This window comes from Bradysia coprophila, unplaced genomic scaffold (assembly GCF_014529535.1).
Source record: "Bradysia coprophila strain Holo2 unplaced genomic scaffold, BU_Bcop_v1 contig_232, whole genome shotgun sequence".
NCBI classification, from domain to species: Eukaryota; Metazoa; Arthropoda; class Insecta; order Diptera; family Sciaridae; genus Bradysia; species Bradysia coprophila.
The window spans coordinates 8,402,044-8,419,145 of record NW_023503493.1 but is presented as its reverse complement, the minus strand read 5'-3'; positions in this window follow the sequence as shown (position 1 = coordinate 8,419,145).

Below are 17,102 nucleotides of genomic sequence, written 5' to 3'. Positions count from 1 at the left end.
CATATGTTTTCATATATTTTCGCGAATGTTTTCAAGGCTACCAATTTAATGCTACATTGGTGTATTGCGGCTGAAAATATTTGTGAGATAATTCAATTAAAATTTGAAGTAGACGTCTGCAATTAGTTCAAAATATTCTGTAATTGTAATTGGATAAACCAATTTTTATTGCTTAATAAAGACAATATATTTTGTCCAGCTCATTATCGCTACCTTTCGACCAATCAGTTCTATGAATTTCGTTAAGAGACATTGGTGCTTTGCTGAAAAGCAAACATTAGGGCGATTCTTAAATACTGGATTTTAGTTTAATTTTTGAAGATAATTTTCCATCAGAATCCTTTTTAAAAATTGTACGACCGCAATTCCGACCACGAATGTGGTAGCTTTCACCAGAAAATACATTTGGTTGTAGCAGTTTGACCGGTTTCTGAGAAACGTGAGCAGTTTATGAAAATTGATATAAAAATTCGTGGTCGGAATTGCGGTCGTACATTTTTCAAAAAGGATTCTGACAGAGAAATGATAACAGATGGCGCTGCGCCAGCCCAGCCCTCTCTTTTAGTCACATTCCAAGTCCGAATGAATTAAATGTACGATAATAGTATTTTGATAACAGTAAGGAAAATTAGGACGTGTGCTGAAAAAATCCATTTTCTGTCGAGGTACGAACAACGTTTTGTGCATCGGACAACTGAAATAGACAAAACACATCAATTTACTTGAAAACATACACACTTCACATTCACCATATTAAATTTAATCATTCGTATAGTCAGAAAAATTCATGTAATTCTTTTCCCGCACTATGGCACTATAAATTGTAAAGAAATGAAGTTTTTTCCCGCACGATATATAGTTCGGGAAAAACTGACATTTCTTAATGAAAAATCATGGCAAAATAGGTCGTATTTCAGTTGTCGGATTTTGCCTAATGGTGCTGAAAAAATCGTCATTTCCTGTCTTGGTACGAAATAGTTATTTATCTACCAAGGTAGGTATGAAGGTATTTTTTCGCACTAGATGTGTATACAGAAATTCATTTGAACGATCAAGAAGGCTGCATTATGATACACATTGCTATGTGATGTAAAGAGACGCGTTGAATGAAATCGAGTAGTCAATGCTTAGTATATACGCTTCAAAAATACGTTCGGCATAATTGTGTGACTCTATAGCCGAATGGCTATAGTCGGTGCTTTGTGTTCAAAAACCTTTTGGTGTCGGGGGTTCGATTTCTGGTCAATGCAAGATTTTTATTTTTTCGCAATTCCGGTCCATAATCATCACCTTTCCATGCATCCATTTAATGTCGTTTTGAAGGTATTTATTTCACTGTATTTCTGGACACAGTGCGATATTAACTTTTTTTCGCACGCAGTGCGTTATCAACTTTTTTTCGCACGCTAAAGAACCTATTACCTTCAACGAAGGCTAAATTTTTATAAATAAAAATCTTGCATTGACCAGAAATCGAACCCCCGACACCAAAAGGTTTTTGAACACAAAGCACCGACTATAGCCATTCGGCTATAGAGTCACACGATTATACCGAACGTATTGTTGAAGCGTATATACTAAGCATTGACTACTCGATTTCATTCAACGCGTCTCTTTACATCACATAGCAATGTGTATCATAATGCAGCCTTCTTGATCGTTCAAATGAATTTCTGTATACACAAGAATTTTGGAACAAAATGTAGGACAAGTTTTGCATTGGAAAGGTGATTATGGCACGAAATTGCGAAAAACGTTGTATCTACCACGGTAGGTATGCCGGTATTTTTTCGCACACAACGTCTTGTCGACCTCGGCTTCGCCTCGGGTCGACAATCGACATCTAGTGCGAAAACATACCTTCATACCTACCTTGGTAGATAAATAACTATTAAAAAAATTTGCGTGCGAAAAAAAGGTAATATCGCACTGTGTCCAGAAATACAGTGAAATAAATACCTTCAAAACGACATTAAATGGATGCATGGAAAGGTGATGATTATGGACCGGAATTGCAAAAAATACTATTGTTCAGTCTTCAAGAAAACACCACGATTCATAATCAAAAAAGAAGTGGAACTTGGGTCTGAAGACTGTAAATGTATAAGCTATGTTTGTGAATATTTTTTTTTTTTAATTTTTACCTGACGAAATATGTTCTTAATGTTCGATTGTCTCCTAATGTAACTGTTGTAAGATACACCTGTGACAATAGTTAATTAAATAGTAGAAACTGATCAAACCTGTATATCTTCTAGCTCACTGTAGAGTCGTACCACTTGTAAGACCAAATGGTCAAAATATTTTTTTTGCCAACCATATTTGTTTGACTTTGAATAAAATTAAAATTAAATTCTGATAAGTCTTATCAGTAGTACATAAAATGTTGCTTATGTCAAATGAAGTAGTAGATTCCGCCGGTTTACCATGTCATTTTTCATTTTTACACTTCTTTAAGCAGGGCCAAACTGGCTACCGAAAGGCGCTACTGTGAAATGTAGGAGAAGGCGCCAAAAAGCTCTATTGCAAGACGACAATTTCAATAAACTTAATTCCGAACCTGGTTTGAAGGTCATGCCGTTGATCTAAATATTGCTATGCTTGACAGAAGGCTTGATTTCTACTTACAAAAAAAACACTCCGTTTAGCTTAACCGCACCTTTTTTTCTATTGTTTAAAGAGTAAACGGAGAGAAAATGGAGTACTTTCTTCGTAAGTAAAAATCAAGACTAAGTAACTCCGGGAGTCAGCCTAGCACTAAGTAATCGCATAACAATTTCTATAATTATGAAACCAGAAGAGACCTTCAAAGAAATACCTACTTGTCAAACTGAAGATTTTTATTTTAAAATAAATTTTTAAGTAAATTTCATATTACTAAATACAATCAATACAAACAAACGCATCTGTCGATAGACACCTTGATTGACGATTATTTATAATAAGAAAATATTTTATAAAAAATTGGTTTTAATAGCATAACATTAGCGTATTCGTGAGATTTTTTTTTGTCGCAAAAACCTGTAACAGATAATTTTGTCTAAAAATGATGTGTGGAGAGTAGATCAATAAAAAAATTTCTTTATTAAAATTGTACAGATGTGTAGCAGTTAAGACGAACACAACGCTAATTGTAGCCTAAGTCTGTGCATAAAAATAATATATTTTCGATGATACCTTCGTATCCATCCGCGTCATAGCACATTGCGCTATGAAAAAAGAGCACATCATTCTTACAAAAGGGTGCCTACTGTAACTTGAAATGAAAGAAGTAGGTAATGATATGACGGGAGCAACAAACGTTCTAAGAAACAATCTCTAACCTCTTCATCAGGGATGAGATAATTTCGTGAACTAAACTGAGGAGTAAACGTTCTATGGTTATAAGTAAATACTTGGTAGTTAATTCAAAATCACAAAAAAAAGCTTAGAATACATTTACCGCGGATGCAACCTTAATGAACGAATATAAAAAGAACTAAACAAAATCCTTGGAAATCCAAGAAAATCTTTAAAGCCTAAGAACAAAATCCTTAAAAATCGATGTAAATCCTTGGAAGTCCAGCAAAAATGGTAAAGAAAATGCTCCGAAAGTCATTGAGAAGATTTTCTTTTTGAAAATCGATTGTCAACGAAACTTGCAAATATCTGCACATCGAGCTTGACAAACTTTTTTATCTTCTACGGTCCAACATTGAGAAAAAATCATTTCAAAGCTGAACAATACTACGAAAATGAACAGTTTCGGTCGTAGGAACCTCATTGTATAGCTGATAAATGAAGGAGTCTATACAATAAGATGTTATGCCGGGCAGCGAACTTTGCCATAAATTGCTGTAGCTTTTGTCGTATAAAGTAGAGTTGAAAAAGAGTACAAAGAGTACACTCTTACTAAAATCGCAGCAGACTGACTTCAAAACGTAAACAAAAAGAGTATATGTCCTCCAAGAGTACAGATGTAATGGGGGCCCAAACAGTATGGTAGTTGTCAATAGCATAAAATCTAGTTCAACATCCTTTGAATACAAACGAAAAACAACTTTGGAAAATTATTTCAATTACACTGGGAACTGCTCTTGCAGAATATTAGGTATATATCGTAATATTGTAATGTCAGCGACAAAAGTTTCGGCTTTGTTGATGCATATTACAGTTCAACAACAACTACCAACCACTAAAATTTTAATAGAGTTTCTTCCAACCAACAATATAAAATCATCTAAAAGTAATTAACTCTCGAATAAACGATGAGATGTTGGTTCTGGGTCGATGTTTAACTGGAAAAGTAAGTGGTTTTCATTCGCAGACAATTATTTACTAGCTTGGTCAGTAATTGACACTTTCCTACTTTATAATCCCGGCAAAAACTCTTTCAGAGCAAAGTTGGACGCAGTCTACAGTCTATATGTGTGATAACTTCTAAAACAAGTGATATCGCTAGAGGTGACGCTGTCAGCGTCGTTACGCAAAATTGAATTTCACAGCCAATTAATTGAAATTAGCTGATCTAGTTTTCCAAACCATTCGCCAATTTTTTTTTTCAGAAAAAATTTTAACCAACAGAATTTTGACTGAAAAATTTTCAACAAAAAATTCTGCGTCGCATGTGGCAGATTAAATGTTCTCGTAGGTTTGTCCGTGAGCATCTGCCACTTTGCGACGCAGAATTTTTTGTTGAAAATTTTTCAGTCAAAATTCTGTTGGTTAAAATTTTTTCTGAAAAAAAAAATTGGCGAATGGTTTGGAAAACTAGATCAGCTAATTTCAATTAATTGGCTGTGAAATTCAATTTTGCGTAACGACGCTGACAGCGTCACCTCTAGCGATATCACTTGTTTTAGAAGTTATCACACATATAGACTGTAGACTGCGTCCAACTTTGCTCTGAAAGAGTTTTTGCCGGGATATCAGTCGTTTTAGAAGTTAAGTCGGAAGTTGACGAAAGTTAGAGGTGTGTGCCGGTTTTAAAATAGTCGGCGGCGGTGCGCCGACTGGTAAGGGATGAGTTGCATAAAGTTGTTTTAGTAACACGCTAATACGTACCAATGATGAAATGGTCCATAATTGTGAACAAAAATAGTGTTGATAATCAAGGCTCCACATTTTGTCTCTTTTTATACACTTTAGGATATGCAAAAATTTCAAAAGTCTTTTTGTTACGCTAATTTTGCACATCTTTGATTTGAAATGTTTCAAGTATGTGCATGTTGTCAAAATTCGCAATAGTAAAGTCTACCTCTACACAGTAATCTTTGCATAAAATGCGTAATGTGCAGTGCCGCATCTAGTATACTCATACTCAGTGCTCCGGACCATTCTAACCTAGCGCACTTACGATCTATATCCATAGGATACCAATATTAGTTGTAAGACGCCGCTCAATGAAACCATATTTTACTTTGAAGTAAAAAAGTTGGTGCAATATTACGTCTTCTTGTGAAGATGTGACACTGTTAATTTTTTAAGCTATGGACTATGTATGCAAATGATTTTATTCTGCCGCTATTTTGAGCATAAAAATGTTTATACTAATTATGCAAAAATAAAAGATATCAATAAATATCGTTTCATCTATAAATTTATTCATTACTTCATATGAAACCTTGAAATATGTTTATGAGCATTGTAAGAGTAACATTTGAAGTCGTATTCCAAATTTTTATTAAAATCGTTGTAAATGTTGCACACATTACAAATGCAAATAATATGAAAACCTAAATTCTATATAACTTAACGTGTAGAAACGCTTTCATAGAAGAGAACATATACATTTTTAGCCAAACGTGGCCAACGTTTTGTCGTTAAGTTTGTATCATTGAGAAGGTGTCATTGATTCCGAATTGTAATGTAAGCTGTGTAGTGACCGCTATGTTGACTATTCCCTGAAAATTTGACGAAATTCGAAAATTCGACGAAATTTGAAAATTTGACGAAATTCGAAAATTTGACGAAATTTGAAAATTTGACGAAATTCGAAAATTTGACGAAATTTGAAAATTTGACGAAATTCGAAAATTTGACGAAAATTAAAAAATTTGACGAAATTCGAAAATTTGACCAAATTCGAAAATTTGACGAAAATCGAAAATTTGACGAAAATCGAAAATTTGACGAAAATTAAAAAATTTGACGAAATTTGAAAATTTGACGAAATTCGAAAATTTGACGAAATTTGAAAATTTGACGAAATTTGAAAATTTGACGAAATTTGAAAATTTGACGAAATTTGACGAAATTCGAAAATTTGACGAAATTTGACGAAATTCGAAAATTTGACGAAATTCGAAAATTTGACGAAAATCGAAGATTTGACGAAAATCGAAAATTTGACGAAAATCGAAAATTTGACGAAAATCGAAAATTTGACGAAATTCGAAAATTTGACGAAATTTGACGAAATTCGAAAATTTGACGAAATTCGAAAATTTGACGAAATTTGACGAAATTCGAAAATTTGACGAAATTTGACGAAATTCGAAAATTTGACGAAATTTGACGAAATTCGAAAATTTGACGAAATTCGAAAATTTGACGAAAATCGAAGATTTGACGAAAATCGAAAATTTGACGAAAATCGAAAATCGCTTTCCATTGTATTCGGGCATAGTCTATTTAGGTCGCCAAGGCATATTTGAACACTAAACTCTTTTTACTCGATGCAAAAACAAAAAGTTTTTTTTTGTTTTGTCGCGACAAAAACACAGAAAATATTTCGACACAACTGTGACACTCCGCTACTATTAGTACTAGAATGAATGTTTGCTGTGTTCACTTCGGCGGTAAAATATTTTCATTCAAAAAAGTGTCGGACATATTATAAAAATCATGAAACAGTTGACAAAGGGTAGCGTATACATTTAATAATGCTCATCGACCATTTTTAAAGCTTTACGAGAGCTCAGCGGACATTCTTTCAACGATGGGAGAGCATTTATTAAAAATTTAGCCTCTCGTAAGACTGCACTGATAAATGTTAGTTCCTCTTCAGTAAGCTAAGAAGACTTCGCGAAGTCCATTTATGCCACCTCTTTGAATAAAAACATCGGCTGAGTTCTAATAATTCTCCACTGAGCTTTAACAAACCTCCGCTGAGCTCTAATAATTCTCCGCTAGGCTTCAGGAAGTGTCCGGTAGGTCTAAGCAAGTTGCAGGAAGACTTAATGGTGCGAATCGGACACTCAGCGGAGATCTGCCAAAGCTATTTGAAGTCTTATTAAATCATAGCAACAATTATTAGGTATCCGCTGATGCTTATTGAGTGTTCGCCTAGCTTCATTGCCTTACTACAACGTGCTAAGGTCTGAGGGACTCTTACTGAAGCCTAGCGGAGAATTATAAGAGCTCAGCGGAGGTTTGTCAAAGCTCAGCGGAGAATTATTCGACCTCAGCCGATATTTTTATTCAAAGAGTTGGCATAATTAGACTCAGCGAAGTCTTGTTAGCTTACTAAAGAAGTGGGAGAGGTTACAATTTTAATAAATGTTTACCATCGTTGAAGTTTCGGACCCTTTTTTGAATGAAAATATTATACCGCCGAAGTGAACACAGCAAACATTCATTCTAGTCCTTATAATAGCGGAGTGTCACAGTTGTGTCGAAATATTTTCTGTGTTTTTGTCGCGACAAAAAAAAATTTTTGTTTTTGCATCGAGTAAAAAGAGTTTAGTGTTCAAATATGCCTTGGCGACCTAAATAGACTATGCCCGAATACAATGGAAAGCATGAGAGGTGAGTTTCTTTGAATCTTTTCGGTGAATTTTTGTGATAAAATTTTCCATACATTTTCGGGAAACTGTCCTGTCATTTCCCAATGACAGGCCTTAAGGCCAAAACAAGTGCAGTCTGGAGAACCACGCTTCAAAGTATGCAAATACTTTTAGAGGAAAGTTAGGGGCGTAACTGATCTCTCGCCTAAATGTAGGCACATTAAATCGTTTGTATTTGAGTTTCATCATGCACCAAACACATCACAACTACCAAAATTATGAAGCTTGAGTGAACTTTCGAATATTGGTCATTTTTCGTAGAAGCGTTGTGAGTAATTACTATGAGCCATCCCGTTTTAAGGCGATACAGTCACTTCGAATTAGGCTATGCTTTCATTACGAAAAGGAAGCAAAAGTCTTGTAACAGGCGTAAACATAGTTGAAATGTAAGCAAGAAAACCGTAAATTTTTGCAGCTCCAACGCGATTGCTTTTAAGTCGAAATCACAAGGATTTTCTTTGTTCGACAGTTCGACTAGAAGAAGTGATTGTATCAAACAAAATCTAAATTCGCACGATGTGTTTCTGTTCTACGAAGAAGGACCTTTTCTTTCTCCAATTCAAAAGTTGTTTGCATAATTATACGCCGGAGCGTAAGAGCATAAACCGTATCATCTCATGATTCTACCCTCCCACCGAAGAAAAAAAGAAGGAAAACAACTTCAAGCATTTATTGGTTTATGAATTGTCCTTAAAGCAAGAAGGAAAAATTAAAAACAAACAAATAAAAATTAATTCCTTGAACGCATATTCAACATTCAACCACTCAGGGCTGTTACAAGGATGCTTAAGAAAAACACTTTTTCTACGCACAAAACCTATCCTCTCGTCTAACTAACAACAAAGTGGAAGAAATTTTTCCTGTAAATTTTCCGATTCAAAGTTTCCTGCTGCCGTATATGGACGAATGTATTACACACGATGTGAAGTACGTGCAACAATATATTTTGGTAAAAACACCATCCACAGACTCTATACTCTCCGAACACAATTTTCTGTTTACAATACACACATTCACTGACTTGCGCTCGTAAATATTTGTCTACACTCTTGTTTCACCCCAACGAGAAACGGGAAACACAATCATTGTTGTATGTACACCATCCAAACATATACACAGTTTATAGACACATGTTATAAATTCATCGGTTCCAGGTCCTCAAGGGCTTTTCGGGTTGGCAAACGAGAATGTTTTATTTTTATGTTTTCTTTTTTTTTGTTTTACCTCTCACCCAATTTCTATTCCCGCGTTTATTTGTAACTCTCGTCGACGAACAAAATACAATACAAAATTTCTCCCCAAGCACAAACCAATTTCGGATGCGATGACATATGTGCAATAACGCATCCCTATACACCCAGTTGAGGGTTTCCAACCCCAAATTTCTTGTTGTTGTTGTTTTTTTTAGCCTCTCTCTCGTGTATGTACATTGCAATATCCGAAATTGCAGTTAAATTCGAATTTTACTCAATTACAACTAAATTGCGGGAAAATTAGCGGCTGATATCAGTAACCTAATTTTCGGTAAATGCGATTATGAGAAACGTTTTCGCATTTTAACTTGTTGGGGCATTTAATAAGGATGGGAGTGTAATGTGGTGGACGTTTTTCCTCATTCTTCTAATTTTGTTTGAGATTTTTTTTTGTGTATCACTTTATTGGATTGTTGATTTGATTTGATATTGCTGGAATGGAAATTAATTGAAAAGGTTGTCAAATTGAATATGGTTTTCGTCGTAGTCCCATGCGACTGTCGCATATTCAATAATGATAATAAAAGTATTAAGACAAGGGTAGGAGAGTGTGTTCACACTTTCTTGCCTTTTCATTGAATGTTTGATGATATCTTTGTACAGGTAAGGGCATTCGAATTTCAGTCTAGGTTTGCTTCAGATGATTTTCAGCTGATACACTCATACAAAAAAAAAACTGGCTATACAAGTTTAATACGGTTCTACTAGTACCACACCGAAAAATTCGCGAGAACACTCTTAACCGGTTTCGTTTGTATGAGCCAACAGAATCAAAGTTAACCTAAAATATGATTTCCCTTTCCTGTATAAAAATTGTTTGAAAATTTAACACCGCAATAAAGACCAAAAAAGTTTGTTTCAGTAATATAGCTCCTTAGAATTGCATACATACTGGAGCTACGTGGTTTATTTGTGTAAAGACAACAGTCTTGCAATTGACTTTTCTCTGACTGATCAAACTGCAGCAATAGGTATGGGCTGTTCGGAAACTAAAACACAAATGTAATAGATTTTAGTATGATTCCATTACATTTTTAGTACATTCTGTCATAAAATTACTAATGTTAGCACTCTACTTTTTGTGAACCAACTTCACTGCTATGATATTTCATTGATTTTTTGCCAGAGTGATGTTGTATCACAAGAAAATAGAGCGCAAAGAATGAAGTACTAAAACATTTTATGTTGCCTCTACATGCCTACCGAGGTTTCCTATAGCTTTCAACACATTTTTGTAAAAATATATCTCCGAAATTACAACACTTCCAAATGTAGACTTTACTTTCAGATAAGTTTCTATGTCTCTTAAAGTATATTTATACGTAGCAAAATTATAGCCTATTTTCGGGCGTATTTTTCACGATATTATTCTTTATAACCAGGGTCGGATTAAGACTTCGGACGCCACCGGGCTATTTCGTTTCCAGCGCTAAATATAGATATATCGTTAACATTTCCAGCGCCAGTTTTCGCCAGTTTTATCCAGCGCCAGCCCCTATAGCCCATCGTGTTAATACGTCTCTGTTTATAACAAAAATTCTTTTTTTTATGTAAGACCGCAATACCGGCTACAATTTACTATTTATTTTTCCAAAAATATTGTTAATGTTTGATTCAAAATCTACTACTTCATTAGTTGTGAAACATGTTTTTGTCATATAGAAAGACGTCATCCATATTCACTCATATAAACAAATCTGCCTAACATATTACATATGTTTAGTACCACGCGCTTGTATAAACGCGTGTACTGTTAAATCCCTAAAAACTCACGTAACCAGTTTTGATTGAATTGTTGACGCTAACAATAAGAATTTTCTCTTTTTTTCAAACTGTCGGCAATGTTTAATACGAAATCTTCTACTTCATTTGTTGTGAAACATTTTTTCCATATAATAGGGCATCAGCCGGAGCTCGTTTCTTATGAAAAGTTTCTATTTACGAACGATTGAAATAAAACCGTTACTGCCTGCTCCATGCGAAAATTGACCATTACATAGCAGTTTGCCCTCTGTTCACTTCATTTGTTTTACCAGACATTTTACAATTAAAGATGATCGTTGATTACTTCTCTCGACGGTTTCGATAACAAGTAGAAATTATGGGTCAGGGTCGCCGATTTTGTTTGGTTGTTTTCCAAAAGAATCCCTCTTATCAATCGCTAAATGTGCAAATTTTTTCGCGAATTTACTCTCATCATAGGCTGTGCAATCTAAAACAAATCTTGCATAAAAATCAGATCCACTTCATAAATAATCGAAAAAACAAAATTAATTCAAAAAACAATGTGGATAATCCAATCAAACTGACCCACATCATCCAATCATAGGAAGACGAAGACAAAAAAGAAAGAAAGAAAGAAATAAAAAAGAACAGCAGCAGCAGCAGCAGCGTAATAATAAAGAAAAGAAATCTCAACTCCCTCAGGTGCAAACATCCACTTTTAATTCCATGCAACAGTGTCAATTTAAATTTAAACGAGTCGAAGCATTAAAAGACAATATTTTTCCAGGATTAGATAGACAAACCTATCTTATACCATCCATTGAATCACATACATAAATGGCATATTGTTGTTGTTTTAATGATAGTACTACAAATGTATACCTAAAAATCTTCCCATTTTCCCATCTATCCGTTCGTTCTGCACAGCCTTACTATCGTCGCAAAGGCATCGTATACTCGTCCATATACATATTATACAACACTCTAATGAAGCGATTTAAATGCATGGCAGGGGAATTGGGATTGTATTTCCACTGTATACGTACACATTCTATATCGTCCTCTACACCGTACAAATACAATATCGAGTCTACTGGATACAGAGAATGGCTGTTGTTTGAATGGAACAAGCCCAGGATAGATTATTTTGTATAATACCCTCAACGCTTCTCGTTGCTCTTTGTGTTGTAAATAGGATAGCCCAGCATCTAGCAGCATGTTATGTGTGTATAACTATAAACGTAAGCATGTTCTGTATCGAAATTGGTTGGGTTTATAGTTTAGTGTCCAAGAATCATGTACTATATTGTGTGGTTCATTGCTAAGAGTAGCAATGTTCAAAGTTGCCTCTTATGCCATTTACCAATTGTGATCTTTGATTTCAGTTTTATGATTGGATTCGGTCGTAGCTGCTCTATTCGTATCGAATGGATGATGATTTTCGAATAAGAAACCCATAGAGGTTTTGTTGGATGCTTAGTTAACAACACATTTTTCTAATTCTCGGCTTCAATTATTATTGAGCTATTAATTAATAAACAAGATCGTTACTGTACTAGTTTGACACCCTGTCGCCATCTATTGATGTACTAGCTAACTAAACTAGTAGGAGTTCAAGGTTTCGTTTGGGAATTTTAATTCTGTAAATTCCGAAAGAATTACAGTTTGTTCATCTCTAGAAAACACAATTTGAAAGTTTTTTAAGAGTTGTCAAAGTCATCGATGTTCTTCGTCAATACAGTGCTTCCCAGTCTATGATATTTTGACGGAAAATTTGAATTCGCAAAGACGCAAAGTCTGGGAAGCACTTAATTGACCCCAATCAATCGATGACTGTTAAAACTTACAGAAAACTGTTAAATGTGTTTTTAGCCCCGTACGAAGTACAAAGGGGCTTATAGGATTATGATGCCGTGTGTAATTGATGGAATTCGAAGCAGACGGTAAGGGCAAAGTGTTTGCCTATGTTCATAGATGACGAATCCGCAATAAAAATTTTGTCTGTCCGTCTGTCCGTCTGTCCATCACGTCGATATCTTGAGTAATTCAAATCCGATTTCAAAAAAAAATTTCCCTGAAAGATAGTCGAAATAGTGAGGCTAAGTTCGAAGATGGGCATATTCGGGTCGGCCCTTCGTGAGTTAGGGCCACCTAAGTGATTTAAGGTCTTTTGGTGATATTTATGGCAAAATAAACGATGGTGTAAATGTAAATGACACGGCAAATGATAGGTATTGTCAATACCAATCCAGGAAAAAAAAGTTTTTTTAAAATCGGATGAGTGGACCGTGAGTTAGGGCCTTAGAAGTGAAAAGCTACTAGGGCCCTATGTGTATTTTACATAGAACTCGAGTAAATTTAATCCGTTTTTCGTAATTTTTGTTTCATTTGGAAGGTAATCGAACGCCGAATAGAAAGTTGTTGAAAAAAAATTAAATTTGGGTCCTTGGACTAAGGCCACTACTAGGGCCCTATGTGTATTTTACATATAACTCGAGCAAATTTCATCCGTTTTTCGTAATTTTTGTTTCATTTGGAAGGTAATCAAAGGCCGAATAGAATGTAGTTGAAAAAAAAATTTGGATCCTCGGACTGAGGCCGATACTAGGCCCTATGTGTATTTATACTCAATAAATTAAAATTTTAGGGCTATTTGCAATTTTTGTTTTATTTGAAAGGAACGTCGTACGGGGCTTCGTAATTGCGCTATGCGCAATTTCTAAGATGTACACATTACATAATAATTTTACTTTAACTACATTAACCGGCGCAATAGGCTTACGGTCAAAGTAGGGTGACAGACGCACTAGGGTCACGTACGCAATAGATATACGGGTTTGTACGGGGCTCAGTCGCAGCAAACGCTCCGACTGTTCTGATGGCTCGTTTTAGAACTATTTTTAAGATTTTTTCAGAAAATTATTACAAAAATTTTAATACCTCATTGGAATTATGAATGCTTCGCGATTCATGTACTAAGTTTATTTTATCGGAAATAAATGTAAAAAAAATATTTACAAAAATCTAAAATTTCTTAAAAAATTCTGATTTTTTTAAAAATATTTCTGAAACTTCTTGAAAAGTTCTGATGGTTCCCATTTGTCGACATCGATTACTGCAGCTTCGAATTATAAAACGACGAACAATTCATCTTATCGAATTATGTATAATTGATTTGAAATGTTAGTTACACAAAATAAAGAAAAATTTTATACAAAATTCAGTTTATTGGTAATTCAACCGTCTTCCTTGCGTTATTACAAGACATTGACAATAAAATTTCTATTTCCTTTATCGTCTGTCAATTGACATAAAAACAAATTCTGTCCCAGTCGTTTTGTTCTTATTATTCCCAACATACTCCTCACCTTGAACTATCCATGGTTCAACAAATTGAAATGAACAATGACCGTCAATTGCTCTCCTCAGATTCGAGAGCGTTACAGCGAATTTCAAGCGCTGCAATCAATTCTTGCCATGTTGGCAACTTCCTTCAACGTATGTTTGAGTTCCCAATAACGTCTTGTCTTCGGATCCAATTTTGAAGTTGTCAGATGAACTAATAACCAATCGCAAGTATCTGTTGATCCACCCAACGAATTCAACGAGCACAAACACTTTTGTGACGTTCGTAACGACAATCGTAACGCTTCTGCACTTTCACACGCCATAGCCTCTTGATCGAAGAGGTTTGATAAATGTGCTTTATCTTGAAGACGTTTGTTATTGTATCTTTCTCCCAAAGCTGTTTTGTCTTCAATGTTCAACTGTACGGATTTGACGTAGTCCAATTTTCGCGAATTTCAGCTATTCTTCACCAATTTCTCGTTTTTCGGGTTGTAAATCCGTTAATCCATCCGGCTCGAAGAACCATTAATGTCGACGTCGTTTACTGCAGGTTCGAATTATAAAACGACGAACAATTCATTTTACACGGAATTCAGTTTATTGGTAATTCAACCGTCTTCCTTGCGTTATTACAAGACATTGAACATAAAATTTCTATTTCCTCTATCGTCTGTCAATTGACATAAAAACAAATTCCATCCCAGTCGTTTTGTCCATATTATTCCCAACACCACTCAGTTCCAATAATGAGCCCTGTAGTCTTGCCAGTAAGTTGTTAGAAACCCATAAGAAACCATGAACCGATTCAATATGCTCTTTTTACGAAAGTATCGCTCTCAGCGAAGGGCAAATGTATACTCCTGGGAGTATAGTGTATAAAATCTGCCATTTCCAATTTTTGTTGACTGGCTGCTCCACTAATAAAGTTAAATTTAGTAGTTGAAGCATTGTCAATAATTATGTTGATCTATTACTACCGAGAAGGCAGATTTGCAACTATTTTGCGAGCGGTCCTCCTCGATTACTTCAATCGTGTTAAGATACCTCGTCGCTTTTGTTTCTTTCTTTTCAACGGATAGTCATATCTAATTTTCAAAATATTCCATCTTGTGGCGATCATATTGGATCAGATTTGATGATGAATTCATCAGCTTTTTAAAAGCGTATCATGGAATCGTCATAAAGTCTGTTACAGCTATAGCAAAATAGTTATGTTTAACAGGTTTAACACAATTCATTTTTATTTCACAATTTTTGCCGGAAGGGCTGAAAAATGTGTATGAAGTTTAGTGGATTAAAAAGAGCAGGACCTACGAATAGGAGGAAGTACTTCTACACATCTTGATCTGCCTATTCATGTTAATCTAATTAAAATCGATTTCATTCTTCAAGATCCCAAGTAGCATTTGATAACCGCGGTTATAAACGTTACTAATTCGTTGCCAACTTTTTCGTTCTACAACAGTTATGTAACGAATAAGTTGTATTCAGTTTAACTTATTCGTTATATAACCGTTACACAACTAATTGGTCATCAACCAATTTTAAACGAATTAGTTGCAAAACGGTTATTTGACCAATGAGTTAACCGATAATATTTGTTAAAACTTTTTCGTCCAGAAACCGTCATACAACCAAAAAGTTCGAGTCATTACTTTAACTAATTCGTCGTAAAACGGTCATGGAACTTAATAGAAATGTTCATTATCCGTCAGTACGAATCAAGACGCCGTGATGGAAAGTTCGATTTTTTGTAGATTTTACATCTACTTTTTTCATGTTTCAGTAGTTCGGTTTGAAAATGTGTGTGAAAGTGTGAAAATTCTCGGCATCATCGTAATGGAAAACCTGCTATTTCAGTGTAACTAATAAATTTTGAAATTTTTTTTTATGCCAATTTATAAATCAACATTTTATTCATCGACTTCACTATTTTTGTCTGCCGATGTTGTCGAAGTTAGGTTTCTTATGTCTTGTTAGGTTTCTTTAGGAGTTAGGATAGGAGTTAGGACCGGCAACAGCTGCTAACAAAAAAGTGAAATTGATGGATTAAATTTTGTTTAATTGGCGACACAAGAGAGAGCAATTTTAATTGTCAATTATGTTACGTGTATTGCAGTTGTACGGAATATATCTCAAGTATTTTGCTTGTATTTTATAATAACCATGACACAAACATTTTAACTTTGCGAACTGCGCAGTACTTACATATTTTGAGTGCATTAACTATGTGATTTGAAAATATCGAAAAGAAAGAAAAAATTGAACACCAAAAAACTCTTGGAAATGTGGCTTCAAGAACAAATATGATGATTAACGAAAACGTTGTAAAACGGCAGTACAACGGTCTGATGACTGATTGGTTAGAAAATATTGAATTTTCAATTATGACTTATAAGTTATTCGACGGTTATAAAACCGTTTAACAACTTTTAACCAATTTGCTGTATAACCGTTGTGCAACGAATTTGTTATAACATTTTTGTAACTTTTGCAACTGGGCAAATACCGTTGTACAACCGTTATTACAACGTTGCAGCAACGTTGCGACAACTAATTAGTTATCTTCTAATTTTTACAACCCCGGTTAAATAACGGTTGTACAACCGAATTTTAACCGTTGAATGCTACTTGGGATGTTTGATAAGGAAAACTAATCTCCGCTGGTGATCGTAACTACTTCCGTGTGCAGCAAGTAGACTCTTAGTTCATAAAGGAATACGAAATTAAATTCTTTTTTTTTCACAAAACTTTTTTTTTCTATACAAAACTCAATCGATTCCATCTTCAAATAGTATGGTATTACTTTTGAAAATTGTAATGAGAATGTCCGTAACATGCATCCACATAATATACAATCCTCCTCCTCCCACATCTCGTATACAACTCGTAAAAAATATGTTTATCGAAAAGTAATAAAAAACTCAGCTTCTTCCCATAGTTTCGATTGTGAGTAATGTGAGAACAATTAACCGCTATATCGTATTTCAGCGTAGATAATATTTGTGTC